The sequence below is a fragment of the Mus pahari genome, chromosome X, assembly GCF_900095145.1.
Source record: "Mus pahari chromosome X, PAHARI_EIJ_v1.1, whole genome shotgun sequence".
NCBI lineage: Eukaryota > Metazoa > Chordata > Mammalia > Rodentia > Muridae > Mus > Mus pahari.
Genome location: NC_034613.1, coordinates 146,703,622 through 146,711,423, shown reverse-complemented (window position 1 = coordinate 146,711,423; position 7,802 = coordinate 146,703,622). Strand labels below are relative to the sequence as shown.

Here is a 7,802-nt window from a genome sequence, read left to right as displayed (position 1 = left end):
TCCCTCCCTCCCTCCCTCCCTCCCTCCTTCCTTCCTTCCTTCCTTCCTTCCTTCCTTCCTTCCTTCCCTCCTTTCTTTTTAGACAAGGGCTCACTATGTAGTTCTGGCTGTCCTGGAATTCACTACATAAACCAGGCTGGCTCTAACTTATAGATATCTGCCTGCCTCTGCCTCCAAATGTTGGAATCAAAGGCATGTAGCATGTCATCTTTTCTGACTTACCTGTATATGCATTCTCATACAAAGTATAAGCCACGTGTCATATGTTTGGTATGAATATAAGACATCCAATGTCTCTGTAGACATCTTTGAACCAAGCAGCAGAGCTCACACAATTCTAACTAAATACTGAGTAGCCAAAGAATCCTAAGCAATAAATGTGTTGAAGATACAGCATACTAAGCCAGGTGTGGTGGCGCACACCTTTAATCCCAGCAATCAGGAGGCAGATTTCTGAGTTCGAGGCCAGCCTGGTCTAGAAAGTGAGTTCCAGGACAGCCAGGGAGGGCTATACAAGAAACCCTGTCTCAAAAAAAAAAAAAAAAGAACAACAAAACAAAACAAAAGAAAAACAAAAAGCAAAAAAAGATTCAGCATACTAAGAAAATCTACACGTAGTCATACACAGTAGTTCCCTTTGAACTATACCAACTACTGTTCAAAAATTATTAAATGGAAAATTCCAGGTTAGAGAGATGGCTCAGTGGTTGAGAACCCTGGTTGCTCTTCTAGAGAATCTTGCTTCAATCCCCAGTACCCACATGACAGCTCACATCTGTCTATAACACCAGTTCCTGGGGATCTGATACCCTCTTCTGGCCTCTAGGCACCGCCAGGCATACATGTGGTACACAAACACACATGCTGACAAGATGCTCATGCACTAAAACATAAAGAGTTTTTAAATTACAGACATAAGCCTTACATAAATTTTAAGTTGTGTTCTGTTCTCAGCGGTACAATGAATTCATGCACTCCTCCATTCCATTCCAACCAGGACATCATTTTCACCCTGCATGTAGTACCAACTTACTATTCACATAGGAACTACCATGGTTATAAGACTACTTGTTGTCAAAGTAATTGTGTTAAAGTAGCTCTGATTTTGCCTACCAATTATACCAATATACAAGACAATGATTCTGGAAGCTCACATATGTCAAAAAGAAACTGTACAATGTTTTTATTAAAAGGGGGATTTTTCAACTTCAGTTATAAAGGGAAGTTGTTTTGTTTTGTTTTTTGTTTTGTTTTTTTTTTAAAGATTTACTTATTATATGTAAGTACACTGTAGCTGTCTTCAGACACTCCAGAAGAGGGAGTCAGATCTTGTTAAGGATGATTGTGAGCCATCATGTGGGATTTGAACTCTGCACCTTTGGAAGAGCAGTCAGGTGCTCTTACCTGCTGAGCCATCTCACTAGCCCTTGTTTTGTTTTGTTTTGTTTTGTTTTGTTTTGTTTTAACCAAAAGCTATTTACAGATTCAATACAATCACATTCAAACCCCACCTAGCTCATTCTTCACAGAAATAGAAAAAAAATCCTTAAAATTCATATGGAACTACAAAGGACCCTAGATAGCCAAAACAACCCTGAGCCAAAAGAAGAGTGCTAGAGACAAAATCAAACACCTAAACATGAGTTCATTATTTTCAGTCATTTAACACTTGACAAATATGCCAAAATGTAAGCTTGAGAAAAGAAAGTATCTTCAACAAAATGCTGAAAAAAAAACTGACTGCACACCTACAGAATAATGAAATTAGAATGGTATCTATCTCTTTGCACAAAATTAATCTCAAATCAATCAAAGACCTAAGCATGAAAGTTAAAACACTGAAACCACTAGAAGAAAACATAGGTGGTACCTTATATAATATAGGCATAGAAAAGGGCTTATTGAATAGGACTCCATTTGCCTAAGAATTAAGGCTTATAATAGACAAGTGAGACTTCTTAAAACTAAAAGGCTTCCTCGCAGCTAAAGAAACAATCAATCAGGTGACGAAGTCCACAGAATGGGAGAGAATCTTTTCCTGCTGTATTATCTGATAGAAGATTAATATCCAGAATATGTAAAGAACTAAAAAGATAAACAAACAAACAACATAACAAAGGGCCCATTTAAAACAAATGGGGTTTGGACCCAAACAAAGAGTTCTCAAAATAGTTTTTAAAATGACTAAGCAATTTCTCAAAAATGTTCACCATTTGTAGGCATTATAGAAGTGCAAATAAAAAAAAATTTAAGATTTCATCCTACCTCCGTCAAAATCGCATGATCAACAAACCAACCCAAAAAGAAATGCTGGAGGGTATGTGGGAACAAGGGAACCCTCATTCATTGTTGGTGGGATTGCAAACTGGTCCAGCCACTCTGGAAGTGGATGTGAGCATTCTCTAAAAGCTAAAAATAAATCTACCATAATACCTATCCATATCACTCTTTGGCATATTCCCAAAGGACTTGACATAACACTCTACAGATGCTTGCTCAACCACATGCATTGCTGCTATATTCACAATAGCTAGTAAATTGAAACAACCTAAATATCATTCTTCTGATGAAGGGATAATGAAAATGTGGTGCACATATACTCTGGTATACTATCCAACTATAAGGAAAAATGAAATTATCAACAATGGATGGAACTAGAAAATATCATATTGAGGAAAGTAACCCAGACTCAGAAAGACAAATATCACATGTTCTCTCTCATTTGAGAGCCCTAGTGACAAATATTCAGATGTGGGTACATAACCAGGACTAACTGCTGAAATCAGGAAATTTAAAAAGAGAACATTGTCTGTGTGAGTCATAGTACAGATGATTTGATAGTGGAAATGGGAAAATGGGGGTGGTGCTCTTGGGATGGGGAGGAAGATAAAGACAGAAGGAGGACAGAGTAGAAAATAACAGGATGTCAGAAAAGTCATTAGGAGTCATTCTTTTCTACCTAAAACTACCCTAAAATATACCTAACTCTGTGTGTAAATAAACAGAGTTTAAATGAAACTTTTCTAAATGGACTAACAATGCTCCCTCTAATAGCTGAAGACCATCTAACAGAAACTCGAACACCACTGAAGACCATCTAACAGATGTGGTCAGGGTTGTTCAAGACACTTCCCCAAACATTACAGGTGACTGCTATTTGCCCTTGTGGCCCCCTCCCATCCAGTGGTGGAAGGTAAATCCCTATTGGTGAAGACACTGTGCACTTCAGACACAAGGCCCACAATCCCCTGAACTGGAACTGACCTGAAAGCCTCCATAAGAACTATCTCTAGGGAGGGTTTAGAGAGAACATAATCCCTGACTACGTTCTAAATAGTTGTCCTCATACCCTCAAATAAGTGTAGTCCTTACCCCTTATCGAGGAAACTTGTTTTTGCAACAGAGAGAGACTGCTACAGAAAACTGTAAGCAAATAAAATGCAGAGTTGTGCAGTAACACATACTTCTACAATATAACTCTGATTCAGAAGTGGGGACAGAAAGGTTCTAAGAGACAGAAGGGTCGAGAGTTTGCTGTCAGACTGTGTCCCTAAGTAATGTATCACCAAGTGACTCCCTAAATATGAGCTGACCAAGAACAACAACAATGGACTGGGGAGGGTGGAGTCCACGAGGCCACAGCACTTCACAAAGAACTAAACGCAAGCTAAGGCACACTGAGTGAGGGTGAGAAAAATAGATTTCCACAGGGAAGAAAGAGCACAGTAATTGTTTATCTAATAAGAAATGGCCAGCCCTGAAATCATACATGCAAGTAGCATGTAGACTGAGCAAGTTGTACTTATATATTTGAGAAAAGAAATGTGTGTGTGTGTGTGTGAGTGTGTGTGTGTGTGTGTGTGCGCGCGCGCGTGTGCGTGTGTGTTTGATTTTTTAAAAAGAGACAATGAATTTGAATTTGAAATAAAACTAGGAGTGGTATATGAAAGAGTTTAGAGAAAGGATAGGGAAAGAGGAAATAAAGTAATTATATTATCTCAAAAAATAAAATATATTTTTAAAAAGTTAAAAAGAATAATAGCCAATTTTGATGATTTTGTCAATGTTCAAATTAGCCCTCTCACAAGTTCATGATTAGCAGAACAGCAACTGGGCATGCAAGGGCCCATATGAGTTAACTAACTATGTTTGCTTATGTGAGTGTCCTCAAGTATGTCACAATTTCCATTTTATCCTAAATTGGATTAGTCATTTTCCACATTTTTAAATCTATATTGTATCTCAATATTAAGATTGGCCTACGCATTTAAAAATAAATGAAAACGGTATATGTTGAGTTATAGAATAATTACAGGCAGCATCTTTATTGTAGTATTTTACAAAAAAAAATGTGTTCCCTCCATAAGAATATTGTAAAGAGATGGATGGAGATATGGCGAAGAGGTTAAGAGCACATACATTAAATAAATAAATAAATAAATAAATAAACTAATAAATCTTTTAAAAGAATATTGTGTGCTAAATCCATTTGTGTTATAACTAAAAAAGTTATGCCAAATTTTAAAAAGGTAGATACAGAAGGTCACATATTCTATGATTCCATTTGTATGAAATGGTAGGCATGTGTAAACCATTAATGCAGACTAGGTATGTGGTTGAGTGTTTTGCTTTTTTGCTTCTTTTTTTAGGTTTTTTTGGTTTTTTGTTTGTTTGTTTTGGGGTTTTTGTTTGTTTGTTTTTGAGTTATAAAAAATGTGGGGCCAGCAAATGGCTGCATTGGAAAAGGCACTTAACTTCAAGTGTGACTGCCTGATTTCAGTCCCTCACAACCCCATGTGGTGAAATGGAAGAACTGACTCCTGGAAATTATACTCTAATCTCTGCATGCCTATTGTGGTATGCGTGCATTGGTAAAAAGTTATATACTCCATCCCCAAATAGTGCATTTTACAATGTATAGCCTCAAAGTCCAGACAAGTTAACCTCCTAAAGTATTAAAATGTACACTTCTTGCTATTTGGGACGAAATGTCAGTGCCTTCCATACACGAGGAAAGAGCCAATGTCTTTTCAAGCATGTAAGATACTGTATTAATTTTTTTGCAACCATTTATTAATTTGCACAACTAATACCTGTTTATTGTGAAAGAAGTAAAAGAATAAAAATGCAAAAGAGAGTTGAAGTTAACCTAAAGACACCATAATTTAATGAGTGAATATAATTCTTCCTGTATTTCCTTTGATATACACACACTTTGAGCCTTCAAGTCACTTATGAATGAAGAAAATGGCTTATGGAATTGGTCCCTAGCAATGTGGTGGAAATTTCTATTAGTAAATAAAGACTATCCCTGATCCTCTTCGAATATGGATTAGCCCCATGTTTTGATCAATAGATGACACCAGAGATAGTTGTACATATCACAGCCAGTGTCTATAAAGGCTTAGAACATCGTCTTCCCGTTTCAGTCTTCCATCCACCATTAGTAGAAGCCTGAGCTTACTTGTTGGAGAATGAAGGACTGCATGAAACCAAGGTGCCACGTGAGAACATGTGCACCATGAGAACGTATAGAAGAGAATAGGCATTCTGCTGACACCAACCTACAAATCTATGTATCTAAATAGAAGCTGCATGAAGTCAAGGTTTGTGGTTATGTCTGACAGCTTTATCAAGGTCAAAGGTATATACTTTGATGTTGTTGTCTAGGTTACTAGAAATTGGCTCCAACTAATAAAAACAAAGAGTTGAGACAATATCATCAGAGAAGCATCACAGAGAAGCTCAAAACCAGGCTTCCTCAAAGCACATCTTGCCTGTGAGCTGGCGATTAGGAAGAACTTGGTCTTCCTCAAACTTCCATTTGTTTTCAGAGCTTGGAGCATAACTCTGAAAATCAAAGGTGATATCTGAGAAGTGCAAGGAAGAAGTCTGGTGATAGTGACAAGGACGAGGCAAGGTGTGCAATCAAGAAGACCCACTAAGAAAGGATAAGCAGGATGGAGAGGAGAGGCCTGACTGACAGCCAAGATAAAGGAACTTTACAACAGAAAATCAAACGTTGTGCTTCGGGGAAAGGAAGCATGGATGACATCAGCCAGGAAATTATTTAGGAAGTTGAAGGCAAGTGCAGGGAACTAGTAAGAAAAGGCTGAATATGAACCTATCATTGAAAGGGGACTCACATTAGGAGGACCAATTGAGGATCAATTATTAAATATCATTTTAGAGTTCTGAGACTGTAAGAATGATGATCACAGGAAAGTTTACTCAATGATTTAGTTTCCCTTTATTGGAAGAAAGAATCTCTGGTCGTTTTTAACAGTTAGTCTGAAGTGATGGTGGAATTGTGTAGGCACATATAAAGATGGGATGCAACTGGATTGGGACATAACAACTTGTACCTCTCAAGGACAGAAATGGTAGTTGAATGAAATATAAAACGTGATATAAAGATAGAAGCCAGATGAACAAAATTGTTGAGAAAATTCATTTGTTCCATTTAACTAAAAGTATTTTGACAAACATGAGTATCTGATTCAATCCACAAATTCCTGCTCTGAAAGTACATTATAAACATCTGTTTTGGTATCACTCCATCCTAAAAGAGACGTTATGTTAGATGTACCTTTCTACAAGGTATTTAGTTCATAAACATTATACAAAATAATGACACCAATATTGACCAACCAAGAGAAATATTTAAGTTAAAATTGAGCTTATCGGTGGCAGCATCAGAATAGTCTTGGAATACAACAGAATTCAGACCCATTTTTCCTTCTGTTTGCAAAGCACATCCTAAACTCCATAGTTTGTTCAGTAGAGATATTAACTAACTGCTGATAATGCTGGCCAGTGGTATTTTCCCCCCAAGTGGTACTTATTATGAAACAATCCTGGCAAATGAAAGAAAGCAGCACACACTGCTAATATTTTGGTAGAATTATGTGTTTATTCTAGCACTGTTAACAAGAGAGAAATAAGCATCCAACAAACACAGAGGAATGCTGCTGATATAAATGAATATTTATTCAACATTCAGTCCTTTCTTCTTTCCAATAGGGAAGTCATAAAAAGCATTCTGATCTTAGAATTCTACCAGCTTAGTAAACCAACACACATTGTTGGGAGCAAAGAAAGACAAAGTGATGGATTAAAAAGGAAAAAAATAATTCTTTTCATTGAAACAGAGAGAAGGGCATGCAAATCCAGACTGAAAAAAAACAACAACAACAAAAAAGAATATTGTCAAATCATTGCTGAAGTCAGATGGTTGCAAGTTGCACAGTTATAAACTATTTTTGTTCCTTTAGCTACACTTCTATGCCTTCAATACGACACCTTCCCAACAAGCATATGGCTATGCTACCTGGCATAAAGGGCAAGATGGCTCTCATCTACTCTCATCTTATCTGCACTAAAAACGTCACCATTAACAGAAGCATAAATTTTCACTAAACTCAGTCAACAGTGACACTGGTATTCAAATTGTGTCTTTGTATATTCTTCCCATCATCCTAGTCTTAAGCGTGGAACAGAAAATCAGAAAAGTAAAACAGAATGTAAGGACATTCTTCCAACCAACCAACCAAATGCTTTTCAAGGATGTCAAAATCATAAAAGATGAAGAAGCCATGTGAATCAGATGCAAGTTGAGATCCAGGATTAGAAAAGGAACAGAATACCCTGGAGCAGAAAAGGAACAATAATGGGATGACCAGCAAAATCCAAGTAAATTCTGCATTTTAGTAATATCACACACACACACACACAGAGAGAGAGAGAGAGAGAGAGAGAGAGAGAGAGAGAGAGAGAGAGAGAGAGACAGAGAGACAGAGAGA

General features: G+C 37.1%; 1 protein-coding gene across 1 annotated transcript in view; it reads right to left on the bottom strand.

Annotated features, from left to right (window-relative positions):
• Arhgap6 (Rho GTPase activating protein 6) overlaps positions 1–7,802 on the bottom strand; it is a 488,517-nt gene that overhangs the window by 459,048 nt on the left and 21,667 nt on the right. The window lies entirely within an intron of this gene.